The 17,920-nt window shown below is 37.3% G+C and overlaps 1 protein-coding gene across 1 annotated transcript in view; it reads right to left on the bottom strand.

Moving 5' to 3' along the window:
- The window catches only part of LOC135226356 (uncharacterized), a 63,769-nt gene that overhangs the window by 5,166 nt on the left and 40,683 nt on the right, over positions 1-17,920 (bottom strand). The gene's annotated exons all lie outside the window — the stretch shown is intronic.

Below are 17,920 nucleotides of genomic sequence, written 5' to 3'. Positions count from 1 at the left end.
TGTATCCCCTACTTTTCTGAATAGCTGTTCCCTTTACTCTTCCATAACATGTCCAAACTATTACAATTTTTGCCTTATAAGGTTTTGAGGCTTCATTCAGAATCAATCAGTTTTTCTAAGCACAATTAAGAGAAACTTTTTGCAAGGTATTGTTTTCCCGTTAGTGATATATATATTCATCTTAAGCAGTGATATCTTTTATGGCATAAGAATGATACCTGTTCACACTATTTATGTGGTCTGACATCGCCCTAAATATCATGATTAAATCAAATTTTGCCATTGGTAAGTCAAGGAACAATTTTTTTTATTCCAATAAAAACTTGAACATACTTAAGTATTCAGCACTTCTGAAAGATCCACGACCACATCTCTAATACAGAAGCTTTCCCTTACTTAAACGATAAGGATGTTGCCCTTGTGTTGTATTCTTATTTTACTAATTTATTTGATTTCAGGCTGTCATTAATATTCTCAAGTGCGAACTTGAGATGCTCAAGATGCGGAAAGATGAAGCTGAGGAAGATTCTCGTTTGCTTCTGATTCAAGGTGTGAACGATCTGATCCTTAAAGATTTGTCTGGGGAGAAGCCTTGGGAAGCTTGGTTCAGGAAACCAGATTCTGCTTCATTGACACAGCTGTACATAACAGCATGCAGATATGGGGCTACCTTAACAGCATGGTACGTCTGGAAGGCTGGTGGAAGCAACTATCATAGAGCACTGCCTTCTGATTGGTACAGCTTTGGAGGTAGCTCTGTCTAGAGGGCATTTTATTTTTCAACAGCATTTCGCCTAGGTCGTAGATAATGGATGCTAAATCCTTTCCTTAAGAATCAAGAGGTGGGGAACTTCTCATCGATTTGTTTCCTGAAGAGTCACATTTTACTGGAAAGTTATATCTCTTGGAGGTTTGTATTTGCTTTTGGAATTTCTCTAAATGGAATGGAAAGTTCTGATTTTTCCAATTCAATGGCCCACTCAATTTCTCAGTCCGTGTGTAGTGTTTAGTCTACTAAATAGTATTCCTTGTGTTCATGAATCTAGAATGCTGGTTCATATTTCACCGTTAGAAGTACAAAGTTTTCAGTTTCATTCATTCATCCCCACACTGTTTGGTCACAGTGCTTGGCCTCTGGCCTAGACCTGGAACAGTATTTCCCTCAAATCCTTCGGGGCCTGCCCTGTGAGACCTGATTGTCGGCTCAATGGTCTGGTTAAACTATTTGAATATTAATAATAATTGTGCTTTGTATTCCCATTGGATGATATGATAATGTTCATATTTTCATCTGTTTTAGTAGATTTGAATCTAATGTAAAACAATTACTATTATACACTCTTAAAAGATAAATGCTGAAATAACCTTACAGAAGCAGCAGTAATAAGTGTTCATAATTGTGTACATTTTCTCTTCAGGTAATGTTGGGAAAGGATTATCGAACTCTTGATAAGATGGTAGAGAAATTCAAAGATGAAGACGATAAGCGAGATCTTCAGCAGGTCATCATTTTACTTGTGGTGCTTTTTCTTCAGTACACCGTTGGTACCGGCTCCATCAGTCTTGACAGATGGGAATCCTTCCTTGCTGTAGTGGTAAAGGCATACGAAAGGATAGATAGACAGGAGACCTTGTATTCATCCTCCAAGTGGATGCTTTCTCTTAGCAATGTTCTTGTAAATGAGGGAGTTAACGGAATCAAATTTAAACAGGCCAAAAGTGTCGAGTTAGAGATAATGAATATAAAGAAGGATATTAAACTTGGCAAAATTTCAGAAAAACTTAATTTAGGCAGTGTAGATGATTATTTCTATGTTCTTTTTTCTACGCTGCAAATTAATTTTCGAGAAATTACGATTCCCAGACGTGAGAACTTCATACCTGATGAAAAGCTAAATTTTTTGCAACTGAAGGCCTTGGAAGTGTGCTGCGAAAAATCACTGGCATTATTTTTACATCTCGTGACGTCACTTACAAGTCCTAATCTCGAGAGCATACTGAATGAAGTTTGCAAATCTCGACCCCTCCACCATGCGGCTAAAAGTGGGAATTCTTCTGCTGTTGCATATTTGCTAGAGTGTAGGGCATCTCCTTTAAGTGGAGATCGCTCAGGCTTTTTGCCCATTCAGTATGCTGCCATGTTTGGTCACAGGAAAAATCGGAGATATCCTCATCACCAAACTGACAAAGAGTGAAAAGAAAAATCAAAAGAAATTACATAAAACCTATTCACAATATTATGACAAGTACCTAGACTTTTACGGCCACACGCGTGGTGACACTGGAAAATCAAAGCATCTGAATGTTCAGACTTATGAGCAACTGATTACTAACCGTTTTGAACATATCAAAAAGCAATTAGAACAGAAAGGTGTAGACAAATTTTCTACAGAATATCACGTTAATTATACAGATGGTGAGTCTTGTGAAATCAAAGAGGCTGTGGCTCAGTTCCTCTCCTCATTAAAGAAAAGGATGGCATCAAAGAATGAGAAGTTTGAAGGAGATATAGAATTTGTTGGGAGTTCGGAAGATAATGTTCGCTTATACTGTCCTGATGAGTATGACTGTAATCTTCTTTTGAAGACAATCAGCGCATATCCAGATGGAGGGTTGAAGGCAGAACTTACGAACCTTGAACAACAAAAGATCATAGAGTATGCCATAGGCAGTGCTTGAAAGTGCAGTCAGTTTAAGGAAGATCTCAAAAATTTGTTGAAAGGAACCTGTTTTTTAGATGATTTCTATAGTATTGCCAGGGAATCTTTGACTGAAATGGACTTGACTGGTAACAAGTTAAAGGTAATAATGCCAGGAATAAAGCGAACGCAGGTTGGTATAAACTTATCTTTCCTGTGGTTAGGTATCGAATACCCAATGCTCTTCATAGACATAGATTTCGTTCCTACTGTGAGAGCCCCATGGCCGGAGGGTCTTCCAAAACCCAACAGCAGTCTAGACAGGTGTCACCTGGAGGAGGTTTATTTGAATAATGTTGGTGAAGACGAATGGAGACTATCTTTTGGTCCTACAGAAACTAAGATTATGAGAGGTCTGAGTGTTAACAAGAGAGATGTGTTTCTGGTTTGCAAGATGATCTTGGCTGCTTTTAAAATGGAGAATTGGGTTCCCGCCTGAAATAAAAAATCAGTTTATGTATTGGGACAGCCGGATGTTTTCTCTCCACTCGAAAGGAGGCTTTGCCCTAAAGAACTGTTTTTTCGAGGAACTTGAAAAATGTTACCAATGATGAAGAATGGGGTTAGGGAGAACCTTCTCAAGAGAACCCAGTCAGTGTTTGAGAGAATGTGTTTTATAGAGGAGCAGCCTTCAGTGGCGGGAGACATGGAGGTAATGGGCCTGTTGAATACCCAAAACCTGTTAAGGCTTATTTTGGAGGCGATACAGAAAAGACTTCTATATATCTTTGTGCTCCAGAAATAGTGAAGTTTTTGAGAGGGATGAATCAGAACTTCAACATGCGAGATTTGACACAGGTGGACTCCTAGTCTTGGTGGACTAGAACTCAGATCGAGGAAATATAGACAGAGTTTCAAGTAGCGATTCTTGCTAGATTGAAGTTAGTGTTGTTAACCTTTTTAGTTGCGGGCGGAGGCACTGAATTTTCATTTACTGAGATTATTCGCTCATTGTGGTCCTATTGTGTTTTCAGGTTGGCATTTTTCTTTGTGACTTTTAAAGTTATTTGAGGAAAGGAACCAGAGATAAATACTAAAAATATGCATCCCCTGAGAATGGCTTTACATAATTAAGAAATGCCTATATAAACTATAGTGAATTTTGTGATTGTAAACAATGTAAGTTTAATCCTTTCAATAAAAAAGACGTAACGAAATTTCAGCCTTGTGATTTCAAACCATCTTGTCATTGGCTGTCATTGATTACTGTTGTTAACTTTATTTGTTATGATTTATTTATCATCGGCGACATATATGGTGTTGGTGTTTCTTGCAGCTTATAGATATTTGGTTTATTGAAGTATCAATGATTCCTGTGGTGTCCTCACAGACGTTTTTACCGAGTTGTTTAAGTTATTAGTGATTCCAATCGGTACTTGACTCGTTACATGTTTATTTCATTCGTAAGGACGTTAGGGAAGAGAATGGCGTTAGATGACTTCGCAAATTACACAATGAGAGTCATACACATTCGTACATACTAAAATTTAACCAAAAAGTCTAAGATCACTTTTTCCTTGTTACGGTTTTGCAAGAGAAGACCTTTTTTAACCTGCCAATTGAAGTAAATTGTAACTATATTGTGTGCATATGTACGTCTATGTATATATTATATATGTATATATATATAATATATATACACACACACACCATAACTTATCTGTAGAGCATCTTCTAAAGAGACCTCGTTGCTGAGTATACGAAATTTGTTAATATAATAAATTAATTAGCCATAAAGAAGTGTATTAGACCAAATCAAAAGAAAATCATTATGCTTGAAGAAACTAAAGGATAGAACTCCATACTAAAGACCGACCAACCTAGTATAGTAAAAGGCTTTTTATAAGCTTATAGGTTAAGTCACCTCTACCAGCATATGCCCGCCCACCTTGGCGACGCTTCATGCTGCATATAGCGCATCTTGCTTCTACACTACGTGATTGCTGCGAGCCTGAACAAAGGACGTTACGGAAGTATCTTCAGCGAGCTCTCTGAAGAACGGACTATTTTCAAAAAAAATACCTGAGAATATCCCATATTCCATAGACACGGATAATGCTGTTAAGCATCTAATGAGAAGACGAACTTCCTCTCTTTTCCATTCCATGTTACTAGTGAGTAGTCGTCGCCGGAGTGAGTCTGAGTGGCGGCTGCAGGATTCAGCCATCAAGCTCGGTTTGAGGGGTGGTGCCTCATACGTCTAGTGTAAACTGTCTTTAAGGTGGTAGAAGTGAAACTATCACCGATTTATTGATGTGCATTTATATTTGATATATCCTTCAATGAAAGTCGAAACCTGGGTTGCATCTTATTTAGGTAAGTTGCTTGCAATTGTTTTACCACTTTTATATAACCTAATTATGGCTCGAGCTGATCACTGGTAGTGCTCGTTTTCACTATAGTGATTTCATCTTTTATCTGGATTTTTTTTTTTATCTTTTATTAAAAAGTATATATTAATGGAGTTTTACAGTTATTTCCCAGTATATTTACATAACCTTGTTAATTTTCTTCTTTCACTTGGATGAGTCGAGAATTTTTAACTGACTCATCGGATAAGTTGATGGTCACTGCTTGATAAAAGAAAACTACAAGTTTCCGTAGGGGGGATAGAGCCGCCATTGGACCTCATGCGGTTCACTGTAGGCATTATATAAGGTTCTTTGCAGCATTCCTTCAGCCTCTAGCTGCAACCGCTTTCGTTCCTTTTATTGTACCTCCTTTCATACTCTCTTTTTTCATCTTACTTTCCATCCTCTCCTAACAAGTGATTCACAGAGCAACTGCCTTGAGGTTTTCTTCCTGTTACTCCTTTCAAACCTTTTACTGTCAATTTCCATTTCAGCGCTGAATGGGCTATAATAGGTCCCAGTGCTTGTTTTCCTTTAGGCCTAAATTCTACATTCAACTCAACTACAAGTCTGAACGTTGTAAAATCTTGGTAGATGCGAATACTATAGGCCTAGCTCGGCCTATACGGTAGCCCTCTGGTATCTTGTCATATACGATTCGCTCTCCGTGGTGTATTTTTTTGTTAGATTTATATAGATTTCCGGCTTTATGCCAAGCACTGGGGCAACTAAGGCCATTCAGGCGGCCATGATTCAGCGCTGAAACGGAAATTGACAGTAAAAGGTTTGAAAGGTGTAACAGGAGGAAAACCTCAAAGTAGTTGCACTATGAAGCAATTGTTAGGAGAGGGTGGACAGTAAGATAGAAGAAAGAGATTATATACAGAGGTACAGTAAAAGGAATGAAAGTAGTTGCAGCTAGGGGGCCGAAGCGAAGGGACGCTGCAAAGAACCTGAAGTAATGCCTACATTGCACCGAATGAGGTGCACTGACGGCACTACCCCCCTTGGGAGTCCGTGGTATATTAAGGTATTGGCGAAGTTACAGAATCTGGATGAAATGACGCGTCAGCGACAAGAAATTCTGGTGAAATACAATTCATTCTTATCTCCGCTCTTGAAGGAAGCTATTTATATATTCTCTATATTTTATATATGCCTGCTCAGTCCCGGGAGATGAATTTGGTTTTTGAACAAAGGCCTAAGGCCTAAGCAATGGGACAGTCAGTGGTTTCCAATGTGGAAGTTAGCTACTTGGCTGAGTTTAAGTTTTATTGAAACTTGAAAGTGAACTGCTCTGCTCTTGGCAAGATGAGTGACGAGTCCAGTAAATGTGTCACGTGTGGTTATGTTGAGATCTGAAATTATGCCGTCTGTAAACGTGGTTTATATTATATAATATAATATTTATTATATATAATAATATATATAATATATACATATAAAATATATAATATACTATATATATTAATATATATATATAGATATATATAATATCTATATATTCAATTTACTACCATTTTCATCTTCCCCTTCCTTTACCGAACCAATAACGGAAGACATTACATATTGTATACATAAAATCTTTATTTGCTTGAATTGTCCTTACGCACCTATGGGTCATTCATTTATGTAAAACGCTCTTCTCTCTCTCTCTCTCTCAAAATAACTATCCCTTCCTTTACCTGACAAATATTAGACCCATTTCAAGCACATAAAAATGTCAATAAAATGTTCGTGTCTCTCTCTCATTTTGACTGGTATATCCCCTTTGCAATTATCTTAACTACACACAGGTCTAGACATAATCCAATCTTATTACTCTTAGCCAACTAAATGTGGTTTGTTTGCATCTGGAATAGAACGAAAGATATATTTATGCACTTTAGTTGATTTACGTATTCACATCAGCCTATAGTTAATATATTTATCCATAATTTTAAAAGTAACAGGTAGACTGTACTAAAGTATAGCGTCAAGATAACCGAACATGCTCTTGCATTTTTTTTTTTTTTTAAACGGTCTCTACCTCTGCAGGTGTTCACCAACTTCGTACACACCATTCGGGATCTTGAGGGAACCGATTAAGATAAATTTTTCCACTCCCAATATTGCCGCTTTCTGTGTTACAGCAAACTTAAATAGCACATTTTTTCACAATGGCAGTAACGTAAGAAATTCCCAAACCCCCAAGAAATGTAACAAATTTGCGAAAACTCTCCCCCTCTCCCACTCCAACCCACCCCGGCCAGTTGACACGTCCAAGGGCATGGAGATATTGGCTTCGGCTTGCCCTAAGGACCATAATGACTTCATGTGCTTAACTCGCCTTATCTCTTATGTCTATTGTAGCGGCCCCCTCCCCCTCTCTCTCTCTTTCTCTGCCGCGTAGCCGTGCTTGTGCTTTCTCTGCTATCCGTCCATCTCTGTCTATTTATCAGTATGTTCGTCTGTTCTCTCTCCACTCCACAGAGAAAAACTAAAACCTCCCTGCAACAATGTTCTCGACAACTAAGAAAAATCATCTTATCACGAAACAAAAGCAACACGCTATCTATCACCATTCGCTTTCATGGACGAGATTTTTCGTTTTCACGAGATGTAAGTCATTAAGCTTTCTCTTATTACACGGAACAAGTATTATGACTTAGACCTATATCGAATAACGTTTATAATAAAAAAATTCTAACAAAGGCACATAATTCGTTCTATGCTAACAGAACTTCGTAAAACCACTACATTCTGCATCAGATTTTGTTAAGCGATACGGGAATGATTAAATTTTGGCAGAAAAACTACTATGCGAACTGAGTCTAGGTCTTTCGAGTGACATGACGAATGTGGGAGGCAGACGCTGCGGTGTTATTGCATTATCGGGAGGGGCAAGATCTTGGGGAGGGGAAGGGGTTGAAGTTGCCAGAAATCATGTGAAATTAAAACTGATACCATTCGTGCGAGAATGATTTTAGAAATTTAAATATATTTTCCAGATGAAGCAGCGTTGTGTTACTCCTAGAGAGAGACGATGTTCACAAACCAACCAACTGGTTGACATCACAACCGCTGGTGTATTGTTCCGTAAGTACAATATATATAACTTCATATTGACGTAGGTTTGTATAATAGAGGTTTATCAATTATACAAAGATATGGATTGTATCTTGCGTACACACGTGGTAGTGTATTGCTGATTGTTATATATGTATGGCTTCATTTGTTTGTTTAGGTTATAATTGCCGGAAAATAAAGACTATGAACAGAATTCGTTCGAAAGCGACGTTTTCCTTGACTTCGACCTTAGGTGTTAAACGTGTTGGACACTGCTAGTTCTCACTAACGCTTTGTAGAGTATTGTCTTCTCAAGGTTAAGCATTATTTGACAGGAGATACGGCTTGATTACATTCTCCTTCTTCCATCTTACATTGCACCATCTCAGAACATCTGCTTCTTAGTGCAACTGAAATGTTTTCCCCCTTTTACACTTTTCGAACCCTTTGAATCTCAATTTCCCTTCCGGCACTGAGTGACCTCATAGGTCCTAGCGCTTGGCCTTTGGCCTAAATTTCGCATTCCATCCCATTCTGTCCAAAACTTCGTGATAGTATCTGGTGGACACTCAGACAGACAGACAGACAGAGCGCCTCAGTGACGTGGTCGGTATGGTGTTGGCTCGTCACCTCGGTGGCCGCGAGTTCGATTCTCGGGCATTCCACTGAGGTGTGAGAGATATGTGTATTTCTCGACGTGGTTCGGAAGTCACGTAAAGCCGTTGGTCCCGTTGCTGAATAACCACTGGTTCCATGCAACGTCAAAACACCATACAAACAAACAAACAAAGACAGACATGCATGATTGCAAAAGTTCTGAAAACCTCCCCGGGCGAGGGAAATTGAGCGTTGCAAGAGCGAAAATATCAATCAGAAATGCTTAATATAATCGCCTTGTTTATGAACGTTCTTTTTCGCAGCAAATTTCCTCGACTTTGCGCTGGAGTGACTAGACCCTGCTCTCTCTCTCTCTCGTTATTCCTGTCTTTCTGTTTGTGTCCCTGTTTGTCCTTAGACGAGTAATTTGTTATTGATCATAAAAGCAAATTTTTGTATCTGGTTAGCTTCGATGTAATTCAGCGCCTAATATAGTGAGTTTATCTGTAAGTGTAGTGCTTACGGATAAACTCATATATACTATATACTTTCTAATGTAAATGCAGAAGGGCGAACATCATATCCTCGAGAAATAAATTCCTCAGCGCGCCTAGACTCTTCTATCTTCCCGGATAACGCCAAAGAAAAATATAATATAAATACATTCATCGCCGAAAATATATCGCCCGTGGAAATGGAACCACCGAAGCTACAACGATATATTCCCTGCATCCGTCATGCAAGCATTTTTGATGTAAAGCATATTGTTCGGTGGCGTTTCCTGCATCTCTCTCTCTCTCTCTCTCTCTCTCTTATGTTACAGAAAAGTTATTCACTCTTAGCCCTCTCTCTCTCTCTCTCTGTCTCTCTCTCTCTCTCTCTCTCTCTCTCATATGTCAAAGAAAAGTTATTCACGCGTTGCCGCCCCCCCCTCTCTCTCTCTCTCATAGGTTAAAGAAAAGTTATTCACTATTAGCCCCCTTATCTCTCTCTCTCTCTCTCTCTCTCTCTCTCTCTCTCTCTCTCATAGGTTAAAGAAAAGTTATTCGCCCCAAGCACCCGTTCTCTCTCTCTTTCTCTCTCTCTCTCTCATAGGTTAAAGAAAAGTTATTCACTCTCTCTCTCCTCTCTCTCTCTCTCTCTCTCTCTCCCTGACATAGTTTAAACAAAGTTATTCACTCTTAGCCTAGCCCATCCAACCACCCTGTCTCTCTCTCTCTCTCTCTCTCTCTCTCTCTCTCTCTCTTTCTCTCTCTAACGGTGAAATGAAGAAAGTACCTCGCAAACTGAGGAATTCGACAGCGAGGCACATTTACTGTTCTCTCTCTCTCTCTCTCTCTCTCTCTCTCTCTCTCTCTCTCTCTCTCTCTCTCTCTCTCTCTCTCGGCAGGGAAAGAGGATCTCAAAGATCAATTGTGAATGGGTAAGATCTGTTAAAATACAACTTATGAATCCATATTTAAAGAAAATAAGATGACAGACGTGAACAAATGGTTTGTGAAACCTTTCTAATTGGATTTCAATTGACCGTGAATTTTATTTAATAGAATAATTATGTCCTACCTTGGTAACCCTTTCTGTTGCAACGCCAGCCTTCAGAAACCTGCCAATCATCCTACTTCGTGCCATAGAATTCGCAGTGATTCCAATTGCTATATTACTATTAATGTTGCCGGTTAAGAAAATATAAATGACTGGAAATATCCAGCTCAGGTAACGAATATTGAATGCGAATTAATATATATGGTATAATGATTGTCATTTATGCTGAAAATTTCAAGTATCATATAATATTATCGCCTTTATTAGCTTCAGCATCACGTTAAAAGAGATGTCAGATTCATTATTCACGCGAAATATTCTTGAAGGTGATGATGATGATAGCCTCTCTAAGGCTGTTACAGTATTGATTTTGGTCAAGGCAATTCCATTTGAAATCGTTATTACACTTTTGCACAAGAGATAACGAGGCAACCAGCCACCTTATCCGCCAATTACCACGCGTGATAGATTTCCGCGTGATTTCAGACACTGGCGCCAATCAGAGGAGGGACATGGGTCGATTGGAATTGGGAATGAGCATCTAGACCAAGCTCCCGTAGGGGGTTAGTGCCGTTAGTGGACCTCATGCATTGCACTGTAGGCCTTACTTATGGTTCTTTGCAGCGTGCCGTCGACCCCTAGCTGCAACCACTTCCGTTCCCTTTACTGTACCTCCTTTCATATTCTTTCTTTATCTTAACTTTTCACTCTCTCCTAATACTTGATTCAGAGTGCACCTGCTTTGAGGTTTTCCTCCTGTTACACCTTTCAAACCCTTTACCGTCAATTTCCATTTCAGCACTGAATGACTTCATAGGTCCCAGTGCTTGACCTTTGGCCTAAATTCTATATTCAACTCAAGCAAAGGCCAAGCGCTAGGGTCTATGAGGTCATTCAGCGAATGAAAAGGTTTAGAAGGTGTAACAGGAGGAAAAGACGCCGTGTCCATAGAAATAGGAATAGAATAGGAATGGAATGGAATGTAGAATTAGGTCAGAGGCCCAAGCACTGGGACCTATGAGGTCATTCATCGCTGAATGGAAAACACGAAGGTCTGAAATGTGCAAGAGTAGGGAAACATCTAAACGACTGCTCTATAGAAACGAAAAAATTGTTAGAGGAGGGTGGACAGCAAGATGGAGGAGAGAAAATATGAATGGAGGTACAGCAAAAGGAATGAAAGGAGGTTGCAGCTGGGCGCCGAAAGGACGCTGCAAAGAACCTTAAGTAATGCCTACAGTGTGCCACGCGGAGGTACTTAGAACCTTTTTTTAACGTAGCTAATGTAAATGCGTCGCTAAGATTTATGGATCTTTTTATTGGCTAAGATTTATGTTACACAGATCACTATGTATCTTTTTAATGGTTACTATGTATCTTCTTAGTGTAATGAGATTATTAAGTGCTTTCAGATCTCTCAGAAATTATGAAAACAAACATATTAGCTAAGCTATGTTATAAGAAAAAAAAAAAATACACAAAAAAAGTACTGTATGAACTGCTGGAGAGTCAGTTTATTCCGTTCAACAAAAACTAACCTCTTAAAGAAGTTTATTCATAGTTACGTAAACATTAAGACATACTTTTGGGGCTTAGCAATAAATAGGAAAAATAGTTAAAGAAGAAGTAAAGCTAATGACAGTAAATTTGGAAGATATTGAACATATGATGCATTCTGTCCGTCAAGCACTTGGTACTATACCATATATAGTATTATTCAAGCTACAAATGTCCTTTAATATCTAATTCGCTCTACCTCGGAATTGATATATTTTCATATATGTAAACCGAAGGGGAATTCTTTAGTTGATACTAATTTCATATATGCTATCAATTCCGAGATATAGCGAATTAGATATTAAAGGACATTTGTAGCTCGAATAATTTATATGAATCACGGTGATGTGATGATTATTCATATATAGTATATGTATATATAAATATAACATGTATAATGTATACATAGTTTATATATCTATACGTGTATATATATATATATGTGTGTGTGTGTGTGTGTGTGTGAGTGTATGTGTGCGTGGGACTAGAAAATGTTGCTAATGACACGGATTACCAGTCATCAAGAGGCAGTAGGGAACTGAATATAGAATTGTAATGGTTGCGTCGCTATGTAATGGAAGTTTAAAATTGAAGGCGATCGCTTTTCCATACGAGAGATTGATGGCAGTTCGGCTTCAGGAATGATTCCGTTCCAGTGATTTTTATATCCGCTTTCGATCACTTTTTACGAGCTCTGTAGATTTCGGCGTTGTTAAACTTTCCATTCTGGACGGATTAAGGTTTTTAGCCATTGGTCTGTACAGGTTCATCTCCCTGGTTTGACTGTGTTATTGGTGTGATTATAATATATAGATATATATATATATATCCTATATATATTTATATATATATATATATATATATATTATATATATATATATATATATATATATAATATGTGTGTGTGTGTATGTAGAATCTACTGGTCAGGTCGGCAACGGGATTATGGTACCTGGGTTCATTTACCGGTACCGGACATCACAATTTCTTCAAAAATGTCTTTGAACTTGGATCTTTAGGCTTTGTAGTGACAAGCGTATCCAGAAAAAAACAAAGAATTCAAGAAGTTAAAAGGGCATTGTGGCTATTAGAGTTGCAATATATATATATATATAATATATATATATATATATATATATTATATATATATCTATATATATATATGCACTATTAGATGTATGTATGATATATATACATATATATATATATGTATACATACATGTATATATATTAGATCTATATATATATATATATCTATATATATATATATATATATATATATAGAGCACTATATATATATATATATATATATATGTATATACGTATATATATATATATATATATATATGTATATGTATATATATTGTATATATACATATATATATATATATAATATATATTATATATATATATACTATTATAAATGTTATGTATAATACATAATATATATATATATATATAAGTACTATATAATAACTTTTATATATATATATATATTATATATGCATTAAGATCCGATTCTTTTTACCTCGAAATTAATATATTTTTCATATACGTTAACCAAAGGGGAATATTTTTAATAATCATTTCGTCCTCTCGTGGATTCGAAACCAGCGTACAGAGGAGAAATCAGGGTTTCAACAATATATATATATATATATATATATATATATATATATATATATATATGATATATATATATATGTGTGTGTGTGTGTGTGTATGTGTATATTACTGGTGCTGCCTTTCCATACCATGAATACACGTTGCCCCAAACGTCTCATCAGTTCTGACAAAGTTATTTCTTGTTTACCCATCATGGCTATGACGTTATGGCTTTTCCTCTCTGGCGAAATGAGGTTAGTCCGGGAGGTTGTTGACATTTCTCCCTGACATTCATTACGCATTCATTACTGATCGAATGGGGAACTTCGGTTGGGAGACTCTCGAGGACAAAGTTATAACGATGTTATCGAGATGGGGAACGTCTTCAGATGCTGCTGATTCTCGGGATGCTCTATGTCTTTGTGTTTATTATTTTGTGCGTTGTAAAACGTTCACGAATTCAATTTAGTGTAAAAGTATGCAATGAGAGAGAGAGAGAGAGGGAGAGAGAGAGAGAGAGAGAGATTCCGTCAACAGTTTAGGTGATAAACTCCAATAAAAAGGTTCTATTTGGCTGAACTCTAAGAGGATAACGGTGCTATTTGCGAACACCATTTCGGAATTCAAGAGAAGTTGAAGCTTATCTTGTTTTATAAAGCCATTCTTGTGTGCACGTCTTATCAGTGGTCCTTAATGCCTTTCGAGTTTTGTCAAAGGCTCCTTTGGGTTTTCCTGCTCTATAATAAAGCGCTGACTTAGGGTTTTTAGTGGTATTCAAGAGAAAAAAAGTGCAAAGGATGTCTCGGTTAAGAGCTTTTCGTTTACTCAAATCCGAATAATAAAACTACGTGAGAAAGTAAGGATACGAAGTAAGATTTAGCACAAATCAAGTTTCTTGTTTATATATATACTATATATATATATATATATATATATATATATATATATATATATATATATATGTGTGTGTGTGTGTGTGTGTGTGTGTGTGTGTGTGTGTGTATGTATTTAAGAAAAAGAAGAATGTGAGATAAGGACTCTATATATATATATATATATATATATATATATATATATATATATATATATATATATATATATATATATATATATATATATATACCTCAAGTATAAAGGCCCATTGAAACACTGTTTAAAGATAAAGAGTATATTTCGGTGGACTAACTTCCAGCTTTATCAAGTAGTGAATGACAGAAGGAGTTACATTGGCGAAAATACAAAGTGGGAGATATGCCCTTGGGTGATGCCTGGGATCACTGCTAAGTCTACGTCGGTTCTGTTAATTGTCCTAATCCGCTTCATTTTGCCTTGAGGAACATTTTTCTATATGATCAGAGTCCCAGGCCCCATTGAAAAGATTGAACCTATTATCTTGTTTTATCAGTGAAGATTCTACCGTCCGGCATTTGTTACAACAGCTACTCTTGTATAAAATTTGGGATGAATTCCAGTCCATGGTATCGTTCGTGGAAAATTGCTGAACTATGTCGTCCATATCTAATGGGTCGTTTATGTTGAGTTAATCTTTCCGAGAGAGACCTTCCTGTGAATCCATAGTACGACTTATCAAAATCCTTACAGGGGGATTTCATAATTCCGTATGTCTTTAGAAACTGGTTTCTGCTGAATGTTAATAAGGATTTCCCCAGTGTATTCGGATAAGTGACGATGAAAGGACTGGGTTGACCTAATGTTTATGTGATCTCTTGTAAATTATCCATGCCAGGGATTATGATTTTGTTGTGCATTTTTTTTTTTCTGTGGGTTTGTAAAAAAATGCTCTTTGCTTTATGTATGGCTTTTTCTATTATGGGCTTGAGGTATTTCAACAAGATAAATTTTAAGTTCTTTCTTAAGAAAATCTGGGGAGAAAATTCTCAGGGCTCCAAGAAATAAATTGCTTGCTATGCTGAGTTTGTCTCAAATGTCATTTTTACAGCTATCATGACATCCTGCTTCCTGTTAACACAATTTCTTAATTATGTGGTTGAAAGTCATCCTCACAATTGAATATATCTAAATTTTTAAGCTTTACGAAATATCCGCATCCACGAGGTTACCGGCCATCAAGTATCCGCATCTGCATACGTAAATTTAAAAGATTGATATCCACATCTGCATCCACAAATTTAAACAAATTAATCTCTGCACCCACATCCACAAATCCAGATTTTCAGACATCTGATACATCTCTATCCCGCTGGGGGTTAGTGGCATCAGTGCGCCTTATGCCCGGGGCACTATAGGCATTACCTAAGGTTCTTGTCACTGTCCTTTCAAGCCCCTATAGCTACATCGCCTTTCAGTCCTTTTACTGTACCTTTTTTCATATTCTCTCCCTTCCACCTTACTTTCCTTGACCCTCTCCTAACAAATGATTCAGAGTTTAATTGCTTTGAGGTTCTCCACCTGTTACACATTTCAAACCTTTCCACTCTCAATTTCTCTTTCATCGCTAAATGGCCTCATAAGCCCCAGTGCTTGGTCTTTGGCCTAGATTTGATATTCCATTTCACTGACTTCGGAATGGCTTTATCCTTGATAAAATAGGTCAAAGACAATCAATACTTTGTGGAAACAATAAACAAACTTCCAAGGTACCTGCCTACCACCTTCCTTTCATGTGTTAAAAAAAATGATTCTCTCTCTCTCTCTCTCTCTCTCTCTCTCTCTCTCTCTCTCTCTCTCTCTCTTGTAAGAAGTGATAAAAGTAGGACTTGGTAACCGAGATGGGTGGAAGTCAACACATGCTAATGGGTTTGTCAACAAGCAACTTAGCGTCAGTGCAGACGGCGCAAACAATGAACAAAGAAGTGTCTTTGTTTGTTCTCCCACTAAAGAGGATATCTCTAATGAAAGGAGCATTTATGCCTTCCCTTTTCTCTTTTATGTATCGTTGAATATTTCCAAATATTATTCGGGGGCCACAAGCAACGATTAACTACAGAATAGGAATCTCCGTACAATTTACAGTGATTTAAAAGAATATATTATACAACTACCACTTGTAAAATTATTGTAATTTGTTGGGTGCTATAAGTCATTTACAGGTTAAACATGTTTCAGTTAGAAATAGCTACACATCATGTTTTAAGAACAAAATCAATTTTCGAAAGCTCTCACAAAAAATGTCATAAAATGGATTACTACTCCTATTAAATGTCTAGTGTTCTGGTTTTCAGCTAGCTACCATATAAATAATCAAACTACTATGTTAATGAGGTTAGCAAAACGTATTCTTTGATAAGCCACCGAAAATTGAAATTATTTGGCGAAAAGAAAAAAACTCTTAAGTTCTAAAACTTGCACAAGCACCAAATATATTTGACGTCAGGAGTCATCATAAAAATAATAAACGAGTAAAAAATGCTCCGAAGTTTCTTCTGCGCAATTGAGTATTCTGTACAAAGTACAGTCAAGGCCACCGAAAATAAATCTATCTTCCGGTGGTCTCGGTATAATGCTGTATGAGTCACGGCCCATGAAACTTCAACCACGGCCCGGTGGTGGCTTGACTTTTATCGTTGCCAGATGCATGATTGTGGCACACTTTATCCTTAAGTACAATAAAAAAAATACTGAGGCTAGAGGGCTGCAATTTGGTATGTTTGACGATTGGATGGTGGATGATCAACGTACTAATTTGCAGCCTTTTAGCCTCAGTAGTTTTTAATATCTGAGGGCGGACAGAAAACGTTATAAAAAACATCTTTGTCTTTACTGTATTTAAGAAAACCTCTTTTTGCTTCTGTGCAAGCTGGTCTTGGGCCAGCAACGGATCTTGTTCTACAGCAGCTGGCAAGTGCCTCAGTGACGTGATCGGTATGGTCCTGGCCTGCCACCTCGTTGGCCGCGAGTTCGATTCTCGGGCATTCCATTGAGGCATGAGAGTTGTGTGTTTCTGGTGATAGAAGTTCACTCTCGAGGTGGTTCGGAGGTCATGTAAAGCCGTTGGTCCAGTTGCTGAATAACCACTGGTTCCTTGCAACGTAAAAACACCACACAAACAAATTAAGCAGCTGGCAAGAATAGAAAACAAGAGTGGAGAGAGGCATATGATGTGAGTGAGTGCGTTCAATTAAGGTTAGGGGAAGTCCTGCCGGATCGAATTCTCATAGGTCAAGGTGATGAGAATGAGTATTATTAAAAAAAGTAGAGAAGATTATAAGAGCTTAATTCTTTTGAAATGGCAGTTATTATCAATAACACTGGCTGTATATTATTGTTATTGATATTATTACTGTTGTTATTCAGAGCATGGACCCAATTCATGGGGCCATGAACCCACTGGAGCCATTTACTTATAATTCAAGATCCTGTAGAATTTGGCGTTCATTTAAAAGAAATAACAGTAGGAAATACAGAAAGAAGAGATCAGTTATTAGAAAGTATAATAAAATAGATAAAAAAGTAAGTAGATTATTACAATATTTGGATAAAAGGGACAGTCAGCACAGTAATTTCTGGATAAAAGGGATAGTCAGTACAAGGTGGTACAGG

The sequence above is a fragment of the Macrobrachium nipponense genome, chromosome 14, assembly GCF_015104395.2.
Source record: "Macrobrachium nipponense isolate FS-2020 chromosome 14, ASM1510439v2, whole genome shotgun sequence".
Taxonomy (NCBI): Eukaryota; Metazoa; Arthropoda; class Malacostraca; order Decapoda; family Palaemonidae; genus Macrobrachium; species Macrobrachium nipponense.
This window is presented reverse-complemented; position numbering and strand designations above follow the sequence as displayed.